This window comes from Phocoena sinus, chromosome 9, assembly GCF_008692025.1.
Source record: "Phocoena sinus isolate mPhoSin1 chromosome 9, mPhoSin1.pri, whole genome shotgun sequence".
In the NCBI taxonomy this organism is placed as follows: Eukaryota; Metazoa; Chordata; class Mammalia; order Artiodactyla; family Phocoenidae; genus Phocoena; species Phocoena sinus.
Genome location: NC_045771.1, coordinates 83,276,102 through 83,299,854, shown reverse-complemented (window position 1 = coordinate 83,299,854; position 23,753 = coordinate 83,276,102). Strand labels below are relative to the sequence as shown.

General features: G+C 34.4%; 1 pseudogene; it reads left to right on the top strand.

Moving 5' to 3' along the window:
* The window catches only part of LOC116759166, a 38,120-nt pseudogene that overhangs the window by 5,330 nt on the left and 9,037 nt on the right, over positions 1-23,753 (top strand).

Genomic DNA, 23,753 nt, shown 5'->3' with positions numbered 1-23,753 from the left:
CCATTTTTAAAATAGGTTGTTCGGTTTTCTTTTGATGTTGAATTGTATGAGATGTTTATATATTTTTGATATTAACCTCTTATCCATGGTCATAGCATTTACAAATATTTTCTTCCATTCAGTAAGTTGTGTTTTTGTGTTGTCAATCTTTCCTTTGTTCTGCAAAAACTTTTAAGTTTCATTAGGTCCCATGTTTATTTTTGCTTTTATTTCCTTTGCTTTTTGAGACAGAGCTAAAAAAATATTGCTGTGATTTATGTCACAGAGCGTTCTGCCTATGTTTTCCTCTAGGGGTTTTATGATATCCAGTTTTAAATTTAGGTCTTTAATCCATTTTGAGTATATTTTTGTATATGGTATGAGGGAGTGTTTAGTTTCATTGATTCTCATGAGGTTGCCCAGCTTTTGCAACACAACTTGCTGAAGAGAATGTCTTTTCTCCATTGTATGTTCTTGTCTCCTTTGTTGAAGTTTAATTGATCATAGGTATGGGTTTATTTCTGGGCTCCCTATTCTGCTCCATTGATCTATGTATCTGTTTTTGTGCTAATACAATACTGTTTTGATTACTGTAACTTTGTATAATTCTCTGAAATCAGGAAGCTTGATTCCTCTAGCTCCATTTTTTTTTCTCATGTTTGTTTTGGTTATTTGGTGTCTTTTGTGTTTCCATAGAGATTTTTAAATTATTTATTCTAGTTTGTGGAAAATGCCATTGGTATTTTGATAGGGATTGCACCAAATCTCTAGTTTGCCTTAGGTGGTATTATTTTAATAATATTAATTCATCCAATCCATGAACACAGTATATCTTTGCATCTGTTTGTGTTGTCTTTAATTTCTTTCATCAGTGTCGTATAGTTTTCCAAGTACAGGTCTGTTACCTCCTAGGTTGGTTTATTTCTAGGTATTACATTCTTTTTGATGCAGTGGTAAATGGGATTGTTTCCTTAATTTCTCTTTCTGATAGTTCCCTGTTAGTGTATAGAAATGCAACAGATGTCTATATTAATTTTGTATCCTGCAAGTTTACTGAATTCATTGATGAACTTTAGTAGTTTTCTGGGGGCATATTTAGGATTTTCTATGTATAATATATGTCATTTGCAAACAGTGACAGTTTTACTTCTTCCTTTCCAAATTAGATTCTTTTTATTTCTTTTTCTTCTCTGACTGGTGAGGCTAGGACTTCCAAAACCATGTTGAAGAAAAGTGGAAAGAGTGTACATTCTTGTCTTGTTCCTTATCTTAGAGGAAATACTTTCAGCTTCTCACCATTGAGTATGATGTTAGCTGTGGTTTGTTATGCATGGCCTTCATTATGTTGAGGTAGGTTACCTCTGTGCCCACCTCCTGGAGAATTTTTATCATAAATGGATGTTGAGTTTTATCAAAAGCTTTTTCTGCATCTATTAAGATGATCATATGGTTTCTTTCTTCATTTTGTTAATGTGGTGTATCACACTGTTTGATTTGCAGATACTGAAAAATCCTTCCATCCCTGGAATAAATCCCACTTGATCATGATATATGATCCTTTTAACATATTGTTGGATTTGGTTTGCTAACATATTGTTAAGAATTTTTGCATCTATGTTCATCAGTGATATTGGCTTTTAGTTTTCTTTTTCTGTACTATGTCTGGTTTTGGTATCAGGATGACACTGGCCTCACAGAATGAGTTCGAAAGTATTCCTTCCTCTGCAATTTTCTGGAATAGTTTCAGAAGGATAGGTGTCAATTATTCTCTAAATATTTAGTAGAATTCACCTGTAAAGCCATCTGATCCTGTACTTTTATTTATTCGGAGTTTTTAAATTACTGATTGAATTTCATTACTCGTAATTGGTCTGTTCATATTTTCTATTTCTTCCTGGTTCAGTCTTGGGAGACTGTATCTTAGAACTTGTCCATTTCTTAGTCTAGCTTGTCCATTTTACTGGCACACAGTTGTTCATAGTAGTCTCTTATGATCTTTTGTACGTCTGTGGTGTCAGTTATAACTTATGCTTTTTCATTTCTGATTTTACTGATTTGGGCTATTTCTTTTTTTTCTTGATGAGTCTGGCTAAAGCTTTATCAAGTTTGTTTATCTTTTTTTTTTTTTTTTTTTTTTTTTTTTTTTTTTTTTTTTATGCGTTACGCGGGCCTCTCACTGTTGTGGCCTCTCCCGTTGCGGAGGACAGGCTCCGGACGCGCAGGCTCAGCGGCCATGGCTCACGGGCCCAGCCGCTCCGCGGCATGTGGGATCCTCCCAGACCGGGGCACGAACCCGTGTCCCCTGCATCGGCAGGCGGACTCTCAACCACTGCGCCACCAGGGAAGCCCTGTTTATCTTTTCAAAGAACCAGCTTTTAGTTTTATTGATTTTTTTTTTTTTAGTTTCTATTTCATTTTTGTCTGCTCTGATGTTTATGATTTCTTTCTACTAACTGCAGGTTTCTTTTTGTTCTTCTTTCTCTAGTTCCTTTAAGTGTAAGTTAAGATTGTTTAACTGAGATTTTTCTTGTTTCCTGAGGTAAACTTGTATTACAGTAAACTTCTCTCTTAGAACTGCCTTTGCTGCAAAACACTGGTTTTGGATCATCATGTTTCATTTTCATTTCTCTCTAGGTAATTTTTGATTTCCTCTTTGATTTCTTTAGTGATCCATTGGTTGTTTAGTAACATATTGTTTAGCCTCCACGTGTTTTGTTTTGTTTTGTTGCAGTTTTTTTCTTGCAGTTTATTTCAAGTCTCATTGCACTGTGGTCAGAAAAGGTGCTTAATATAATTTCAATTTTCTTAAATTTACCAAGGCTTCTTTTGTGGCCTAGCATGTGATCTGTCCTGGAGAATGTTCCAGGTGCACTTGGAATGAATGTGTATTCTGCTGCTCTCAAGTGGAATGTTCCATATAATCAATTAAATCCATTTGGCCTAATGTGTCACTTAAGGCCAGTGTTTCCTTACTGATTTTATATGTGGATGATCTATATGATGTAAGAGGGGTGTTAAAAATCCTCTACTATTATTGTGTTATTGTCAATTTCTCCTTTTATGTCCATTATTATGTGCCTTATATGTTTAGGTGCTCCTATTTTGGGTGCATATATATTTACAAGTACTATATCTTCTTCTTGGTTTGATCTCTTGATCATTATGGAGTGTCTTTCTCTGTCTCTTATAACTGTTTTTATTTTAAAATCTATTTTGTCTTATATAAGTATTGCTACTCTGGCTTTCTTCTGAATTCCTTTTGCATGGAATACCTTTTTCCACCCCTTGCTTTCAGTCTGTGTCTTTAGATCTGAAGTGAGTCTCTTGCTCACAGCATATATATGGGTCTGTTTTTGTATCCATTCAGCCATTCTGCCTTTTGGTTGGAGCATTTAGTCCATTTACATTTCATGTAATTATTGATATTTATTTATATTGATATTTATGTTCTTATTGCCATTTTATTAATATTTTTGGATTCATTTTTGTAGGTCTTTTTCCTTCCCTTCCTCTTTTGTTCTCTTCTCTTGTAATTTGATGGCTATCTTTAGTGTTATGAGTTATTCTGTTTTCTTTTTTGTGTGTATATGTATTATAGACTTTTGATTTGTGGTTACCATGTGGTTTTTGTATAGCAGTCTATATATACATGTATGACTGCTTTAAGTTGTTGATCTCAATTTCAAATGCATTTTTAAAAACCTGCATTTGTACTCTCCTCCTCTCGTGATGACTTTTTGATAATTATATTTTAATCTAGTTATTTTTTGTATTCCTTAACTGCTTATTATTGTTTTTAATTATGTCCAAACCATATATTGATATGCTTTTGAATAAGAAATAAGTAACTGTATTTTGTGAGAGTATATTTACAGAAGTAGTTGCACTCTGGTTAATATGCAGAAAAGTAAAATGATATTTCTTATACATAACTTAAACATAATTGTGTTTAATACTGATACAGGAATATTTGGCAAAACTGGTAAAAAATAATTTTTTGTTTGCTTAACTTCTTTTTAAAATATGTGTAATAATATATGATTGTCTTATAAATATTGATATTTCCTATTGATGAAGTTTTATACTTGACTCTTAAAAAATATTTTCAGAAATGATATATAGGATATACCCCAGTATATGCATAATAAGTTGACTATAGTTTTAACTAAAAATAAAATGACTTGGTATATAGACTTTGCACAACAAGCCAAAATTTATCTCAATCCTAGCTCTTTCTAATTCAGCTTCACACTCACCAACTTTAATTGATAAAGAGACAGAAAACTAGGATAAGGAGTAGCAGATCTGCTGAAGTCCTAAACCAGGGATGGAAAAGTCAAATTTCAAGTGGCTTCAAGGGTTTGAAGACAAACTTAACAAAAAATTTTTAAGATGCCAAGAATAAGATAAAGTGAAGAGAGGGACTACTGGAATTTAAAAGTGTGTGCTCTGCCTAAAGGCATGTGTGTTCATTTTCTAAACCTAATGTTGACCAAATAAAACATATCTGAGTGCTTGCCTCAGCTCTCAGCGTGGTTCAGATGTCAGTGGTCTAGATGTTAGTAAGCACAGTGCACACTGGAGAACAAGAACTGGTTCATAAAATGGGCTAGACTACCAACTCACACTGCAATTTCTGTTCCTGCCAAGACCATTATCTGTCTCATCCATGTTTGACAAATAAATACGTAGATTTAATTTCAAATCAAGTTTCTTAGGACAAGAAGTTATTATTTTCCAATGCTTTGTTTTTGTTGCTTAGCTAAAATGCTTATGTTTTACAGTTTAAATAAATTGTCTCATTGTACCATTACAGCTGTTGTCTCAGTATAAAAGACAGAAAAATAGGACATTTTAAGGTACACTTTCTATACTTGCCTGCTATATTGGCTTAGTAATAATATAGTAATTTCTATCTTTTCTGTTACTAACAGATTGCCTATCTTCAACTGCATACATTTAATTGAAAAAAATATTATAAGTTGAATGCCATCTCCTTCCTTGGAATTGCCAGATTTCTTGATACCATTTTTTATACAGTTCAACAGAGACATACAGGTGATGGTGAGGTGACAGTTATCTAATGGTGTGACAGAGAATTGTCATTGCTCAACACACTTCTTATTCTATAAACTGTGCTTCCCTTCTGAATTTTCTGTGTAGAGAGAACAGGGTCAGTTCTAACACACAGACTATAACTTATATTATGGAAAAGTTTTCAGAATAGAAAAGTCACAACAATCTTCCAGTGCATAGCATTTTACATTAAGACTATTTTTTTCTGATACATAATTGATGATCAATAGCTGAATAGTGAACAACTATATATTATTATTAAACAATATTATACATATAGATTCTGTTAGATGGCAGGAGAGGTGCTAGCATCTATTTTAATTGTTTAATACGTATCTCTAAATTCACAATGGTTAATCCTGAGGAAATAAGAGTTTTCAGACATCAGAAATTTGCTTTTGTATAGAGGCTAAAAGAGAATAAAATAAATATTTATCTCAAGAAATGTAAGTTTTAACTGGGGAAAAGCAAATTATAAAAAATGTAGAGACCTGTGAAACTCTATAATTGAATTCTAAAGTATAGAATATGGAAAAATAAATGTTATCTAGAAAAAGAACTTTCTCAGAGTACTCAATAACTTCAGGAAGAAGGAGAGACTTGAGTTGCATTTTGAAGTATAAAACTTTGAGTGTCCAAAGTAGACTGCAGTAAAGGTGTCAAAGAACTGGTTAATACGATGGATAAAGTTGTGGAAATGCAACTAAATGTGATGAGGGAGGGAACAATGTAGAAAATGTGCCAGAAATATAGGATTAACAAGAGAGATGATTAGAAAGACAACATGTGGTAAGATTTAGGAAGTTTTGAACATTACGCAGAAGACTTTAATTAATGACATGATAGGCAATAGTAGTTGGTGTATGTCTTCTGGTAGGGGTTAGATATAACAAAATCTGCATTTAGAGATTGATATCAAATATACTATATACTAATATACTAAATAATTAATTTAGTGTTATTTAATGTTACTAAGAGCTTCATATATACAAATTCATTTAATCTTCACAAGTATCTATGAGAAGGTACTATTATTTTACCCATTTTATAGTCACACAACCTTAAATCAACTTGCCAACTCACCTAGCCAAAAAGAGGACGAGTCAGTTTCCAAACCTAGGCAACATGAAAGGAGGGACTTGCTGATTTACACAGCTTTGTACTCTGTAATTCTACAATAGTAAGTGTTGGAAAGTGAGGAGACCAAAAACAGGAAACAACAATATAGGACATGACCACTTCCAAGGAGAATTTAAGACTCTCTTTAGAAAGATCTTTGCACAGTCTGCACATAACAAAAGGCACCCTGGTCTAGTGTGGTGGAGTACATAGAACTGATGGGTGATGGGATGCAGCGGGATAGAGGGACTAAACAGGGAGAGAGAGGAGTAAAAAAGAACAAACTGCAAAATGTCCAACTGAGTTACTGATAGAAATGTATACCTTAGGAGAAAAAGAGAGAGGTTTTATAAATGATTTGATATGAACATCAGTGTATATATCAAACATCAGAGCTCAGATTTAATCTTTACTATAGAGGTTACAGATAAAACTAAACAGTAGATTTGCTTTCTAGAGAGTCTGAATGTAGAGACAAAGGACCGAGAAATTGGCACACATCTCTGAGTTATGTGTAATCCCAGAGAGCAAAGCATCTTACCCCTGCCTCAGGACCACTTAGGTTACTGCTGTTATTTTTACAAATGTATTTTGTAAAATCAGATCAGATTTTGTTTACCACTGAAATCAATGCAGATTACTTGCTTCATTTTATGGACTAATACCAAACTGAGAACGTTATTACCTGTATAAATGTGCCATTAAAAAAAGAAGAATTAAATTGCTTAATTTTAAAAGATCAGAAGATCATCTCATGTTGTTACCTAATTTTTTTTTTTTTTTTTTTTTTTTTTTTTTTTTATGCGTTACGCGGGCCTCTCACTGTTGTGGCCTCTCCCGCTGCGGAGGACAGGCTCCGGACGCGCAGGCTCAGCGGCCATGGCTCACGGGCCCAGCCGCTCCGCGGCATGTGGGATCCTCCCAGACCGGGGCACGAACCCGCGTCCCCTGCATCGGCAGGCGGACTCTCAACCACTGCGCCACCAGGGAAGCCCTGTTACCTAATTTTTAAAGTATAGAGTTGGGACTCTATGATGCCCTCTCATTCTAAAAGATGGCACCTTGACACTGGCCGTTGGAATAGCCTAAAATGGTCCATATATTTTACTTCATATATATATGTATTTCTTTACTCTTTATTTCCAAGGAGTGTTTTTTTAGGGACTTCGTGCTTTTTATGCATTGTATGTGAAAATTTCTTTACCAGTATTTTAGACTATGATTCCTACTAGATTTGTATGGACCCAGCAGGTTTATGCAATCTTGCTAGATAGACTAGAAGTCAATGGTATGAGCTATCACGAATGTGGAAAGTAGAAACTACCAAAGGACTTCAGAAAAAGGACAAAGAAGGGAACTAAAGATTTCTTTCTCGCAACATGCACAGACATACATATACATAATTCACACACGAGAAAATTTTTTGAACATGGGAGAACTGCTTGTAATTCGTCCAAATCAGAACAAATTTTAGTAGTGAGAGGAGAGGATGAACACTGTTTTCAGTATGTTTCTACTTTTTTTTAAGGAAGTTTTGATTTCACTAGATGGGGAGTAAATATTAAAATGATTAAATAACAGAAAAAGAAGTGTCATAAGATTTTACATGAGTTATTTCCACAGGACTGGTTTAGACAGTAATGTTAAGAACAAAGTAGTGAAAGCAATCTGGGAAGTAAATGAGATGAGAGTTCTCCCTAGAAAGGGTGGATAGAATTTGTATAATAATAGTAGCCAATGTTTATTGAATGCTTATTATATGCTAACACTATTCTCAGTGCTCACATTTACTAATTCTTATAACAACCTATGAGGATAAATATTTAATTACTCCATATTCTGCTTATTTTGACTTTCAAAAATACTAATTTTATACAGTTCAACCTAATATTAATATTTTTATTATCCCCATTGCACAGATAAGGAAACAGAGGTACAAAGAAATTAAATAACCTGCCCAAGTTTAAATGGTTAGCATGTGACCAAATTGGGGATCAAACTCATAGCATCTAGTTTCATTGTTAACCACTTCACTCTAGGCTTTGAGTAAAGAAGCCAATGTATTCGATCAGGCTGGGACTAGGACAAGGAAATCTACTCAAAGATTAAAATCTGCTGTGTATGATTCTGTTTCTTGGAACTCTATAATACCCTTGAGAAATGGGATATATATATTTTTTTACAAATGTATTCTAAACACTTCATGCATAAGAAGATATTAAATTTAATAGTTACACTAAAGTTGACCATCATGTTGATGAGTACTGTTTTCCTGTAACAGCAATAATGAAGCGACCATGTGACTAGATAGAAGATACTATTCTCCCAAACATCTGCTTTCAAATTAATGTAGCAAAGAGAAGTCTCAAGGTAAATGGCTTTCAATGCAGCTGCAGACCATGCCATGTAAGAGTCATCAGGCTGGAATCCAGTTATTACTAGGGCTGGATAATCTGAACATTTAAAGTCAGGGACACATACTGATGTACTTCTCAGACAAGTGAGAGGATCTTAAACTATATTACTTCTTCTGTACACATATTTATCACCTTTGTACTTCAAATTTAGTGAAAGATGTGCAAAATAGACCAGATAGTCCAAGGTCAATTTAAAACCAAGGCCTCTTAAATTCACAAAGGACATAAAAACTTTTCCTCCTTTTAAAACTAAAGGAACTGGAGCTAAAATTAGTCTTAGTACTCAAGTAGGCCAATACAATTTTCTAATACATACGGTAGCGTTACGATCAGAAGAAATTTATTTCTGTTCTGACTGCTTCAATATTTTTTTCTTTGTCTCTGAACAAATCATGGTATTATGGAAACTACACAAGATTGGAGTAAAAGGCCTGATTCTCCATTACCTACTACTAAATTGTCATACAACACTGAATCAGACATCTGTTTCTCTAGAACCCACTTCTACCTGTAAAAAAAAATGGATGGGGTTAGATGACCCTATCTCTAACAGCTGATAATTCATGCACTGATTTCAACTCTTTGTGTTTCAACTTTCCCATTTAAAAAAAAAAAATCTATCTCTCTATGTCTCCAGATGAACAAACAAGGCAAAATGATTCATGGCACTTAGAAGAAAAAGCATGATACACTTATGATGCCTTTTGATATTAAATGTACAAGCATGATAGTTAGGGAGTTTTCTGTCCTGCCAAGTACATTCTATCACAGTGCCTTTTCAATATAAACATATATTGTGTTCCTCTCATTAAAAACTGAAATAAATATGTACCTTCAGAGGTACATGATAAACACTTAATATTGTATTAGTCCTTAAGATTCTATAGTGTGAGAGTAATCATGTGTATGTGTGTATGCTCATGTGTGTTTTCCCCTCATAAAGTCTCTTGAAATGGGTAAATTAACATAGTTTTCAGCTTCCATATAGATTTCAGCTATAACACTCTGATCATTTAGGGTAAACATCTTTACATTTAGAGGAATAGCAATAATACTTTATCTATGTGCAATTCTGTCTTAATTTTGGGCTTGCTATGGAAATAAGACATTTTAGGAGCAAATAAAAAGATTTCCAAGGACAATTGCTTGTAAAAATTAAGAAGGTCTCACATTGCTTTAGCAGCTCCAATGTACCCAGTGTAAAAGGATCGCAACAGCACAGGGTTTCATAAAGGCATTATACCCAATGTCCTGTTCTTCTCTAAGGATTCCCCTTATTTTCTACATTAAGCAATAAGTAAAGTATCCTGAAGACAGCTAACTCAATTTGAGTTCTACCAACTAAGTGCAGAGATGACAGAAACAAAAAAATTAGTAAAAACACGGTGTAAAAGAGGACCAGCCTAAGGGTCAGAGACTAGGATCCTCGTCATGATTCTACTTCTAGGTATTTGCCTGGTTACCCTTGGGCCAGACACCTGGTTTCTCAGAGCCTCAGCACGCTCTCCTAGAAAATGTGCTAATGTCCAATGTCCTTTCCTGATCCATCATTCTATGAATTGATGCTTGCAGGTGAAGGAAACAAAGAAATCAGATTGTCCCTGTATTCATGGGTCTGGTTAGGCTCATTTTGTGTGAAATACTTCCTCCCTCTTCCTCTAGCACTAAAGTAAGTTGGAACTTTACACCTGGGCATCCCTCCCAAGGTACTTACTTGGAAACACTGCCTGCTACAAAGTCACCTTTGTCTGCGTTAGCTACTAGAGCTACAGAGGCTTCCTGCCCAGAGAGTGAAAGCCTTGCAAGGAATCCAGGAGAGCATCTACGATAACTCCCTCGTTTTACAGATACTGAAATTGACCCAAGGGGTTTGGTGACTTTCTACTCAGTCCCAGCTCCTGAAGCACAGGAGAGATTTCTAATGTAGGGTTTTCTGATTCTGTCATTGGTATTTTTTTCCTGTTTTTTCTATCATTACTATGAGGGGCATCAATTATTTGAATGGATTTCACAAAAGAATAAAAGGAAAACTTCCTTCATCCTTTTATCTAAAAAGTAGTAACCTAATTGTAATGAATTAGACTGTTGTAATTTTTGGAAACATGTACTAACAGGTTGCTGTAAATATATTGAGAATTAGAGAAGCCACACTGAGCAGGATTTTGAAGGAGAAAAGTCAAATTTGTGTTTTTCTTAATCTAACAAACGTTAAGTGACTTCCCCCTGAAGTATCCAACTTTTGAAAAAAGAGAAAAAGCTTCCAATACCACTAGATTTTTCTCTGTTTTTCCTTCTCAGTCCAACTCACTGAGGGCAGAAGAGAAGTTAATGTTCAACCTGATAAGAACTTTTTGGAAAAGGTTTAATAAAATTTCCTTAGTAAATTGTGAACTCTCACATAAAGTCACTCTAAAGCTTGCCAACGGTTGGCCTTACAATCAACAGACATGTCTGCAATATTACACACAGATTCCCTTTGTAAAAGATTAACTAAAAGAGATTGCTATCATAATTTGTTGAAAACATTTCTGTTGCAAACATATGGCAGGTTACAAAGGTTCTCACGAGCAAGATACTTGAGCTTAGTCCTTTTATTGAATAATTAAAGGTTTTAAACTCCAACAACTGCCCGTACCTACTACAAAGAAATAACCCAAACTTGTTTTCTTTTTCATAGGAAGCTGTCCTTGATGAAGGTACAATTGCTTTTAAAAATTGGGTTAAAACAGGCACAGAAGTTTACAGACAGTTCTGAATCTTTGATGTGCAGAATCCAGAGGGAGTGGCAGTTAACAGCAGCAAAATTAAAGTTAAGCACAGGTCCTTACACGTACAGGTGAATGAGTCCCCATAATAAGTGGCACTCTTTCCTTGACCATATGTATTTCTGAAAAAGCTTCCACTTGACAACTGCCATTGTATTGGAATATACTTGTTATTTTCTTGCCATTAATATACACTGAAATTTTTGTTTCTGCCTATATAAAACCCTAATCTAAGGATTTAATGATGATACGAAATATATATTTTATTATGAATTTATCAGCATCAATTAACTGCCCTACATTTAGGAAGTCACAGGAGTTTTACACTTGTGGCATGTATTCTCAACAAGTCTAAAATATGCATGCTAAATAGAAAAACATCTATCACAATTTTAAAACCAGAGCACTTTAAAATCCTAAAATTGAAAGCGTAGGTTATATGAGTGGTTCTCCAAGGGTGGCTCCTGAACCAGCCACATCAGCATCTCCTGGGAACTAAGTAGAAATGTGAATTCTCAGGCCCCACCTTAGACCAAATGAATCAGAGACTCTTGGTTTGGAGCTCAGCAATGAGTTTTACAAATACTCCGGGGGATTTCAATACACACTCAGTTCTGAGAACCACAGCATTAAACTGATTCTACCTAACTACAATATCTGCTAAGGACTTCTATTCAAACTATTTTCCAGGTCTTAAGGGTATTTGTATTTATTCAATAGTTTCATTCTTATATTTTCTTCAGTACTGAGACTAAATAAGCTATACCTTTATCTTACATGCCTTAACAGTTTAATAGACTTTTGAACTCATTCTTAAACTATAAGAACTAAGGGAAAATAATTAGCCAGAACTTTTCAATTGTAAATTTAAAAAACTGATACCAGGGGATTTGAAGTGATATACCATATTTATACAAACTTAGGACTGATATCTCTTAGACTGTTGAGTACATTTTCTTCTATCTAAATTTTAGACTATGTGCCTTTTCTAACTATCAAAGTAAGGAAAGGAAAGATTGAGGTGCTAAAAACACTAAACCTACCCAAGGATTAGGAATACATTTATGGTGCCCATATGGGAACAGAGTTAAGTCCTGCTATATCATTTGTTATACAAATGTGTGATTTTTTTCCTCAAGAATAACTACAACTAGTTATACACTATGATCAAGCATTATTACAAAATTTCATATTTATAATGGTTTCTTCTAATTCATAGTTTAACTTTCTTATCTGTTTCAGATATTCTACAATTATATAATTTCTTTCCTCTCCATGCATTAATATGTTTCTAGATTGACAACTCACACTCAAATATAATGAAATAACAGTAGTTGGAAGGGTGATGTCTGCTGCCGCAGCACACGATATATAAGCTGCAGAGCACCTTGGTACCTATTCTGGTCTAGTAATTATCCCCACATCTCCTTGTCTTCAGGCGCAGGTCTGCGACTATTCACAACTCTGTCAAAGAAGACTTGGTTTTCATTGTTACAGAAAAAAATCTTACCTTCAAAAATATTTCTATTTTTTCAGGGTCTTATGGTTCTATGTCATTATCAAAAGCCTATATGAATATCTTGTTCAAAAAATGTTGTAGCTACGATGTGTACCTATGAAAATCTAGAATTCACATATGACCTAATAAGAATCTAAGCATAACTGTTTAAAAAAATCACAACTCTGTGAACTGACCACATGCAAGAAAAGAGAATAGTTTCTAGAATTTGAGAACTCATCACAGTTTTTGTTTAATTTTTTGTTTGTTTGGAGGGGTTATGATTTTACCTTTAAGGATATTAATTGGAGTATGGGAAAACATAAACATAATATTGAATCCTGTCCTAGTCTTGCTTGATAGGTTATATAAATTTTATTCTTAGAGGCTTTAACCTATCTCTATCTGGGATGAAAGCAGGGTGGGTTAGATATAATTGATTTACTTGGAGAAGCAATGAAGTGAGGGTTAGAGAAGTTGGATTTGCAGCTAAAGTACATAAACAATAAACTCCTATTTACATGACAATGTTAAAGGAAATTATGATCAACTATGAGTCATCTTGTCTCATGATGTCAACAAAACAGAGTCCTTAGTGTCTGCTTGGATGCCTTAAATAATGGGAAAACAACTGTTTACTTTTCAGAAAACGTTAAGAGTTTGAGAGTCTTCCACGTGTTGAGGTGATCCTGCCTCTCCATCAGTTACACCCTGAACTCAGCTGAAGTTCTAAGTGGAGGAGGATGTCTCTCCTCAAACAGAACCACAGGCTTTATTTGGCTTTCTGCTGCTAAAGTGAGCTTGATGAAACTTTGATTGAAAAGATGTGACATGGGTCAAAGCATAAAATTGCCTGGATTGAGATCTTAATGATATATATTCCAACCTATACCATTTCTGTGAAGACCTGGTACCTCCTTCAGAATATTCTCAGATCCAACATAAAAAATAATAATAATTTAAGTTACTTTGCTTTGACAGGAGTACATAGAAAGCAATACTGGGCTAAATCTGAGGCAAATTCCTCCCTTTGACCTTATTAACCAACACTTTCTAAAAGCTGTATATATTCTCATTTTTAACCCAAAAATTGAGTGATGATGTTCTCTCTTTAAAAGTACATTCTAAGCACAGGCCTCAGTTTGAAGGATTTTTCCCTTAGTGAGTGCCATCTACTGGTATAGCATTGTAAGTACAACCAAGTAAACTAGAATTTGGGCCACAATTATTTTTGCTATTATTTCAACTACTACATATATATCAATCTTCCTGAAAATTAAAGTATTTTAATTTTAAATGTTAATAATATGTAACCTAAGTTTAAAATACAATTATCTAAGAGAAAAGAGTAACTGACTACTAATAGACTGTCCTGGCTGCTGTTTCAGATTTTTATATTCTTTGTATGTCTATAGTATTCCAAGAACAGTAAATAATAAAGCTTTGATGAACTTATATTAGAAATAAGATCTTTCTATCTTTTTGTGAATTCCCTTTTTAAAGAATATGAACAATTAATTATTTATTCAAAAATATTTACCAAGTACTTACCATATACCAGACACTGCTTGGGGATACAAAACACACATAATACCTATCCTATAGGAATTTACCTTTTTATTATACCTGATTGAAATCAGGTCAGGTTTTCTTTGGTTTGCTTTGGTTTTTACACCTCAGTTTCATGTTTTTTCAGTCTTTACCTTAGTTAGATAACAACAGATAACTATTAGAACCTCACATAATAGACATTCAAATATATGATAGAGCAATGAATACCCTATTTCATCTCAGTAAATATCTTGTACTTGCAAAAGATTTTTTTCCATAATAATCACCCTTCACCTCATTCCTAAAAAGTAGTTGGTATTTTCCAGGAGCTTAGAACTAATGAGTATACAGTATATGGGGCAGGGATGGAGAGGAACTGATCTCCAAAGTGGAAATTGTATTCCATTAGCTATCTTTAATTCTCATTAAAATACTGGAAATTATGGAAAAGCCAGTACAGGAAAGTCTGTGCACTTTGAACAGTCTTTCTAAGAAAACGTGCTCTTACTGTTCCCCTGTTTAAACCTCTCTGCTGTCTCCTCCTGACTCTCAGGATAAAAGCTAAACATTTAAGTATGGGATGCAACCCTTTTACGTTCCAGATGTTGCCTATTACAGTCGTTTTATTTCCACCACTCTCCTTACTCCTTAAACCAACTATATTGAAACATCTGCATTTCTAAAATTACACCTGGGTCCTACTTCTTACCTAATACATGCTATTTTCTACGCTATTTTACCCAACTAAACTTCTCTTTGTCATGCAGACCACTTATGTGGAATTGTATCTTTTTTATTTTTATTTTTATTGGAGTATGGCTGCTTTACAATGCTGTGTTAGCCTCCACTGCACAACAAAATGAATCAACCATACACATACAGATACCCTCCCTTTTGTACTTCCCTCCCATTTAGGTTACCACAGTGCATTAGGTAGAGTTCCTTGTGCTGTACAGTAAGTTCCTATCAGCTGTCTATTTTATACATAGTATCAATAATGCATACATGTCAATCCCAGTCTCCTATCTTGTCCATTATCCCCACTACAACCAACCCAAGCCTGGGTTTGCTCCTGTTCTGTGTTTTCCCACAGAATCTGTGTAACCCACTATAATAACACGTATTCCTTCTCCTCTACTATGCACATCTAAGGTTCCTCTTCTCAACTTTGCTAGAGGCTCAGCATTGGCCTACTGATCATTTTAACCTACTTGTTTAGCCTAATTTCTGACATAGTCTATGCACTCAAAAATTATTTGTTGCATGAATAAACAGCATTTGAGACTTAATGTTCACTTGCAACAATTATTTTGAATTTTATTTACTTTTGTTTTTCAGAGTTTGTTATCTAGCCAAGGAAAATATAACGTGGGACTCCGAGACCCACACAGTCTCTTTTCTGCAGCCCAATGGTACCATCTTTGAACCCTCACTATCAGTTGGAACCAAAAATGACACTTTCACTGTTCTCAATCTGGCTGTAGCAGTGAGTAGACAAACAGCAAAATTACTGGTTTTGAAATCTCTAGAATCCACTGTAATTAATCTCATGATTAGAACTATCATTAGATATTATTTATTTTGTCATTTTTATGAAAATGTGTTCTTATGGCATTATTTTGAATTATGGCCCTTTCTTTTGTTAAGCTAAATTCTAGTATTTTCCATTTATTTGTTAAAAATCTGATACTGCAACTGGTGTCTTAAACCGTGATTTCTTTTTTGGAGACTGCACCCCATGTCTATCCAAATGTATTTATTCAAGGAGTACTCAATTTACTTATCAAAAGATCAAGCTCTTCTATGTTTCAAAAGAGAACTTTGAAAGAACTATTGTGGGGCTATAAGGATCCATTCTTGAGCTCGATTCCACACCCTATTACTACTACAGTTGGTGTGTTTTATCCTGTGAGTACCAAATATGAATGTCGATATTGTTAGACTTTAACTGGATAAAAATGGTGGCATTGGCAATTCATAATTTTATTATTTAGTGTGTATTTCTGATCTGGGAATACATATTCTAATTACTTAAAAGTCTCTATCTCACATGAACTCAGCTATACTAGTTGGGGAAATTTACGTATCTGAATTTAACAATTAAAATTAAGAAGCTGACATTTAATCAAGTTTCCATTCTTTGACAAATACATAAATTGTCTAAAATTAGATTGTAAGCTGGTAAGGCTTTGAATACAGTTTTGGCTTTGATTTCCTATCTATAAATAATCAAGCTTAATGCCATATATTTGTGTTAAATGTATTTATCATATCATTCCTCCTTCTCTAGACCTCTTACAAATTTGTTTTAATGTAAACTTAAAAGTTACCCAAAATTTACATGAGAATGATAACTCAGCAATGTCATATGTTTATAAAATTAGTTGATATGAACTCCTAGTAATCTACAAATGTCATGAAATGGCAGTTAGGAGATTTTTAAAAATGTGAACTTGGTGATGTTTTTAGTTATAGCTTAACATTTTGAGTCACGAATAGAACAAGACGACTATTGAACTGAAAAACTGAGTATGATTCACTTGTCACTATATGAGATATTTGTTATATTTTCTAATTCATTGCTGTTATTCTATTTTAGATGGTTTTTAGGATTGCAAGCTTATATATCAATTAAATATAAGTATAGAAAGGCTTGAGGAATAATGAATTCAGTTACTATTATTTAACTCAAATACTCTTCTTTCCTTGGCTAATTCTTTTTAATTCTATGTACCTAATCTTTAGTAACCACTTATTAGAGATCATAACATTGAGAAAATTTCTAGAAATCTGTCATTGTTCTCATAGGTTTTGTTCACTATCCCCTCACCTCAATATAATAGGAGTAGTGATCACAATGGCCTTTCTGGCTTAATTACGACAAAGAGTGCTGGAGTTCGATCACGTCAGATTCTGATATTTGTTTTCTACCTTTGTCTCAGCATCTACAGCTATTTCTAGGCACATTTTACATTCTGTCTTTTTAAAATGTGAAAGACCAATAATTTAAAAACTTTATTGCATATATCTTTCAAATCACATAAAATAATTATGAACAACCAGTGTTTGAGAAATGCAAAAGTGAGTTAATTACATATTTTATAACTTGGAAAATATGGCTTGTTCTAGAAGTAATTTTTTCTTGTACATATCTTTTCAGACCACAATACTGCAGATGGAGTTTATAAAGTTTTCAATGGAAAAGATGACATAAGCAAAGTTGCCATAATTGACACATATAAAGGCAAAAAGTAAGTATCCAGGCAAAGTGTGTATGTGTATGTGTGTGTGTGTGTCACTAGGATACTCTAAGGCAGGTAAGAAACTTATTTAACAACTGGTAATGCACAGGCACCAACCTATGGAACAGACCTGCCTGTATCTCAGCCCTAGAAACTCCTGTTCTGCCAGGTGTTAACCCTTTAGTTGTGATGACTGGTCACACTAGTGCATAGGTGCTGAGTATCAGCCCCACTTGAGGGTTGACGTTTATGAACAGGGTCTCTTACTAAAGAAATCTAAAGGGACTACTTCCATCTCTGCTGCATAACCAGCGTTATCGTGCACTCATACAATTACATAACCGCAAATGAAAAGGAAGAAAGTCAATATGTCAACTTATCATCCAACAGGTAGGAAAATATATCTTACTGTTGTTTTATTTCTTTACTAAACATGAAATATAAAAATTGTTCATTCCAGGGACATGACTAAATATGTCTATAAAAATGGAAGGTAAATGAATCCATGCCAATGCTTTCATGACTTTCCCCTTCAAATTTTTCTCGAAATAATTTTATATACTGATAACTCAGATTTTTAAAACTTTATCAATACGAAAATGGAATTACTATTTCCTGCTCTAACATTGACATATTAAACTTGATAAAGAGCACGCCTCCTGTGAAGTAACAGTAGAATGGGATATGTTCATATAGCCATGATTTCCTACTTTTCCCTAGCTCCTGACTGTTTATCTGGAGACACCTAATTCATATGTCTAAAATAGGAAGAATCCCAATAAATATCAAGGAAAAAGCCTTTTCTCCTCAAAGTTAAAATGAGTTTTACATCAGTGATTTCCTGACGAAGAATAAAGTGATCAAAATCAAAAGAGATGAAATCTTTTTATTAAGTAACCATTACCTCACACTGGGTTCCTATCTAAAATTTGCATAAAACAGTTAAATACTAACCCATGTAACCCTTTTTCTTCTACTGAGTCCATAGTCACATTTTTTTTTATAGAAAAGTCTAATGGAGGAAAACAAACACTTCTAAATGTTCATTTTAGAGGATATCACATAGTGTTTGTACACTGACAAAAGTGAGCATTTCTTCCATTTCAATATCACAGAGAGGTTTTGAGTAGAGTTACTATATGCTCCTAATTGGAGTAAGAATTTCACATGAGTTTAAGATTATGATAAGGTTAATTTAACTGACCACGGCAAGACTGAACATGATTAATAGCTTACTCTGTTTAAAAAAGAAGCAGCAGCTTGCCTTGACATCTTACTGGATGTTATGTTAGGAGTTTGAAAAACCTGTTTTCCATCATCAAAAAGTGGCAAACTATCTCTACTGTTATATGTATATATACCAGGAAACAATACAAACATCTTAAATAGATACCAGAGTATAAATTAATAAACTTTGTCCTACTTTAATGTCAGTTCATGCAAGAGTTAAAAGAGGGGAAAAGTATAAATTGATTATCTGCATGTTTCCAATCGCTATTGATCAAACATCTGCTTCTTTCTGTCCTCCTCCACACTGCCCTCTTCTCCCTCATACTGAGTTTGCATCAGTTATCCACTTAATATTTTCCTCCTATTCAGCTGAACACTCAACATACTATGATACAATACACTTCTCCCATTCCAACAAAAGCACCTAACCCTAAGAAGAGATCTAAATTTCTGATAAATATTTCTCAACCTTTTCTGAAGAACTTTGGCTGCTCCAAATTGTTTCTCACTAACAACATTTGGCAGTTTTTATTTTTTAATCTGGCCACTTAATGGTAACAGGCACTTCATTTATCTCAACAAGATGAAAACTTCAAACAAAACATAGACCAAATGATTTAGAATATTTCTTAAACTTAGCATTTGTCACATCTAGTCTAATCAATATTTATTATTTTAGCAGAAGTACTGAATCATAATAGACAAAGTAATGTGAGATGGTGTTCTTGGAATGACAATGTTCATTTCCTTTTTTTTTAAATTTTTTATTCCTTAGGCATGTCTCTTAGTGGGCAAGCGATTGTGACATGATTAATGGTACAGGTAAGGGCATTTGTTTTGTGGTAATAATCACAGTGAAATCACCTCCTTTCTCCCATAAATCCACCATCGTACCTACAATGTTCTGGAGGGGTATGCATTTACCTGTCTTTATATCCCTACAACATAATTCAGAATCTCTGTTCTTATACAGGCTTAGTAAATGTCTGTCTAACGTGACTGAATTTCTCAAGATTAACCACTGAGGATAAACCTTTACTGCATTCCTAGGGAAATGTTTGCTTTGTAAAAACTTTACTTAATTAACTGCCTTCCTGGCCGCAGAAGTAAGGGGTTAGAAAAACTTAGAGTAGTAGTTACTGTTCACATGTTTTGTATATACTGTAGAGATAATAATTTAAAACTGAAATAATTTAAAAATCAATATAATTACAAAAGGTAAACATACATCCAAGGGGAGGTTTCAATATGAAGTAGAATCAGTGAATTTGCAAGTAGAGCCATCTATTTTGAATAAGATGATCAAAATTACGGAGAAAAGAACAACAGAAGCAACAAAAACAAGGTTACATATGTACTAACCAAGGTACTAACCATGAAAAATGTATGCACAAATGAACATTCTGAGTTAGAGTTGGGAAGAAAGAAGGTGCTATGAACTTAGATTTAAAGTATAGTTAGATCCAACTTATTATTCTCCTTGAAGGAAAGCAAAGTACACATATGACTATTAGTTTAAGAATTAAGGTTTAAAAAGCAAGGGGAATCAAAATGAGGTAATTAAAATCAGAGGCGAGCTTTCAGCTAAGAAATATCAACAGAAGCAGAGCATAATGTTTACAAAGCTGGTGAGGCAATACTTTATAGGAAAATATATAATGAAGATGAAAAATGTTAAAGTTATGTAAAAGGTAGGGAATAAAAAGGAAACACAGGGAATGTTCATTTTCACAAAGGTATTGCTGAGTTTTGCATGTTTAATTTTGTTAACACTCTTCTAGGAAAAAAAAAAGGCAAAAACACTGATTGATTGATTTGCAGAGCTTTGAGCCATGGGGATGGGTGAAGAAATTCCTTTCCAAGTGATGCATTTCTGTGAATAATGTCCCAATACCAATAAAGGTGTCCCAATACCACAAACTTTAGTAATTTTCTAAGAATAAACTTCAATCCTTCAATACAGAGAAAAATATACTGTGCTTCTTTTAAATAGTATTTATTATGAGTTTAAAAAATGTATTTAAAAACTTTGTCCAAAACTAAGAAGTAGTGAAGTTTTAAAACAGGAATTGGAGGATTCATTAATGACCATAATATAAATACATGAGCATCAGGCATGAAGTTAAAAGTATCTAAGAGGAAAATAGAAGTAAAACAAACAAGGAGCAGGGGTAGTTTGGACAGGCCAGGGACTCAGACAGAATCTGTGTGAGAGAGACTGTTGGTTATAGCACTAGGAAAATAGACTGATAAAATGGAAAAATTCCAACATTTTTATCATGATTTAGAAGTACTTCCTATACCTTCTTTAATAAGCTTAAAGAGATATAAAATGAAAATATTGATTTACATTTGAATGTATTTTAAAAAAAAAGAGTCCTGCTACTGTCCACTATCCTAGGGTCATGACCTTTACGGTGTCATTATGACATAATCTTTGATGATACTTCAGATGATTTTTAAGGCTTTTTGATGTATTATTTTCCTTTAATGGCTAAGGGTTGGGAAGGCAGTTGTAGACAATGCCCATTTAGGGACCTATCTGGGGAGTATAAGTTAACCTTCAGTATCCCATTATCTCAATCTCAGGATCAAGTTCACTGTGATATTCTGTTATATTTCACTTAAGACAAGAGTATAAGTGAAATGTAAGAAGATTCCAACGTGCAGTTACAAGAAAAAGAGCATGGTATTCATAACTGAAGGATGGGTCTTACTGTTTTGAACAAACACATTCAGTAGTGGCTCATTTTACTGATATTCATTTGTGGAGTAAATGAAGGTATTATCTAGTTATTTCTTCTTATATCCAGTGTGTGCCATGGATCTTAACAATTGTAGACGTTCAATAAACTCAACAAATGCCCTTTGTATTTTGATGTATACATTTTCAAACTATTTGCATGAAATTCTGTTTAGTGAGAGAACTTCAATAAATGATTTAAAAAACATTAATCAGCCATAAGGTTAGGCGAATGAATCACAATTGACAGTAAGAACGTTTACCAAAAGAACTTGTAAAGGAAGCTCAAGGTAAGGAAATTGCCACTGTACTGATTGGGTAGAAAAACACAATCACAGTTTTAACAACATGTGATTTTGCCATTGTTTTTTTTTAAACTTTCATTTATTTTTAAGGAGTGGGAAATTTTAATACAAAATTGAATACCATTGAATATGTATAGTATACAGACTTGTTGAATATGGTAGCAGCTAGTAACCTGTTACTATTAAGCACCTGAAATGTGACTGGTACAAACTGAAATGTGCTATAAGTATAAAGTACACAGTGGATCTTTAGATTTTGTTAATTTTTATATGGATTATACATTAAAATGATATTATTTTGGATATACTGGGTTAAATAAAATATAACTGATATTTTTATCAGTTTTAAATGTGGCTACTGGAGGATTTAAAAATTACATGTATACAAATTTCTGGATTGATCGGCTGGTAAGATTGCAGGATAGAAGGACGTGAGCTCATCCCTTCTTTCAAAAACACCCAAATCACAACTAACTGCTGAACAACCATCAACCAAAACAAAAACAAAACAAAAAAACACTAGAAACTTCCAAAAAAGATACCCTACATCCACAGACAAAGAAGAAGCCACAACAAGACAGTAGGAGGGGCACAACTGCTACAAAACTAAATCCCATACCTGTCAGGTGGGCAACCCACAAACTGGAAAATAATAATACCAGAGAATTTCTCCCTCAGGATTGAAAGTCCTGAGCCCCATGCCAGGCTTCCCAGCCTGGGGGTCTGGCAAAGGGAGGAGGAGCCCCCAGAGAATTTGGCTTTGAAGGGCCATGGTGTTTGATTGCAGGAATTCCACAGGACTGGGGGAAACAGAAGCTCCACTCTTGGAGGGCACACACAAGGTCCCAGGCACACCAGGACTTACAGAAAAAAGCAGTGACATCATATGACTCTGGGCCAGATCTACCTGTTAGTATTGGAGGGCCTCCTGCTGAGGTGGGGGGCAGCTGTGGCTCATGGTGGAAACAAAGACACTGGCAGTGGCAATTCTGGTGAGTACTCATTGGCATGAACCCTCCTGGAGGCCGCCATTTCCTCCCCAAGGCCTAACCTGACCCAACAGCCTGTAAGCTCCAATGCTGGGACACCTCAAGCAAAACAATGAAGAAGGCAGGAGCACAGCCACAACCATCAGCCAACGGGCTGCTTAACGTCTTCATGAGCATGGCCCTGCCCACCAGAGGGACAAAACCCAGCTCAACCCACCAGTGGGCAGGAACAAGACCCTTCCACCAGGAAGCCTGCATAAGCAGCTTAGACAGCCTCATACACCAAGGGGCAGAGAGCAGAAGCAAGAACTACAATCCTGCAGAATGGAAATTGCAATCACAGAAAATTAGACAAATGAAATGGCAGAGAAGTATGTCCCAGATGAAGGGACAAGATAAAACCCCAGAAGAACAACTAAGTGAAATGGAGATAGGCAATCTACCCAAAAAAGAATTCAGAGTAGCAACAGTGAACATGATCCAATATCTTGGAAAAAGAATGAAGGCACAGATCAAGAAGATGCAAGAAATGTTTAACAAAGAACTAGAAGAACTAAAGAACAAACAAACAGAGCTGAACAATACAATAACTGAAATGAAAATTACACTAGATGGAATGAATAGCAGAGTAACTGAGGGAGAAGAACGGATAAGTGAAAGCCGGAATGGTGGAAATCACTGCTGCAGAACAGAATAAAGATAAAAGAATGAAAAGAAATGAAGACAGTCTAAGAGACCTCTGGGACACCATTAAACACACCAACGTTTGCATTATAGTGGTCTCAGAAGGAGAATAGAGAGAGAAAGGACCCAAAAAATTACTGGAAGAGATAATAGCT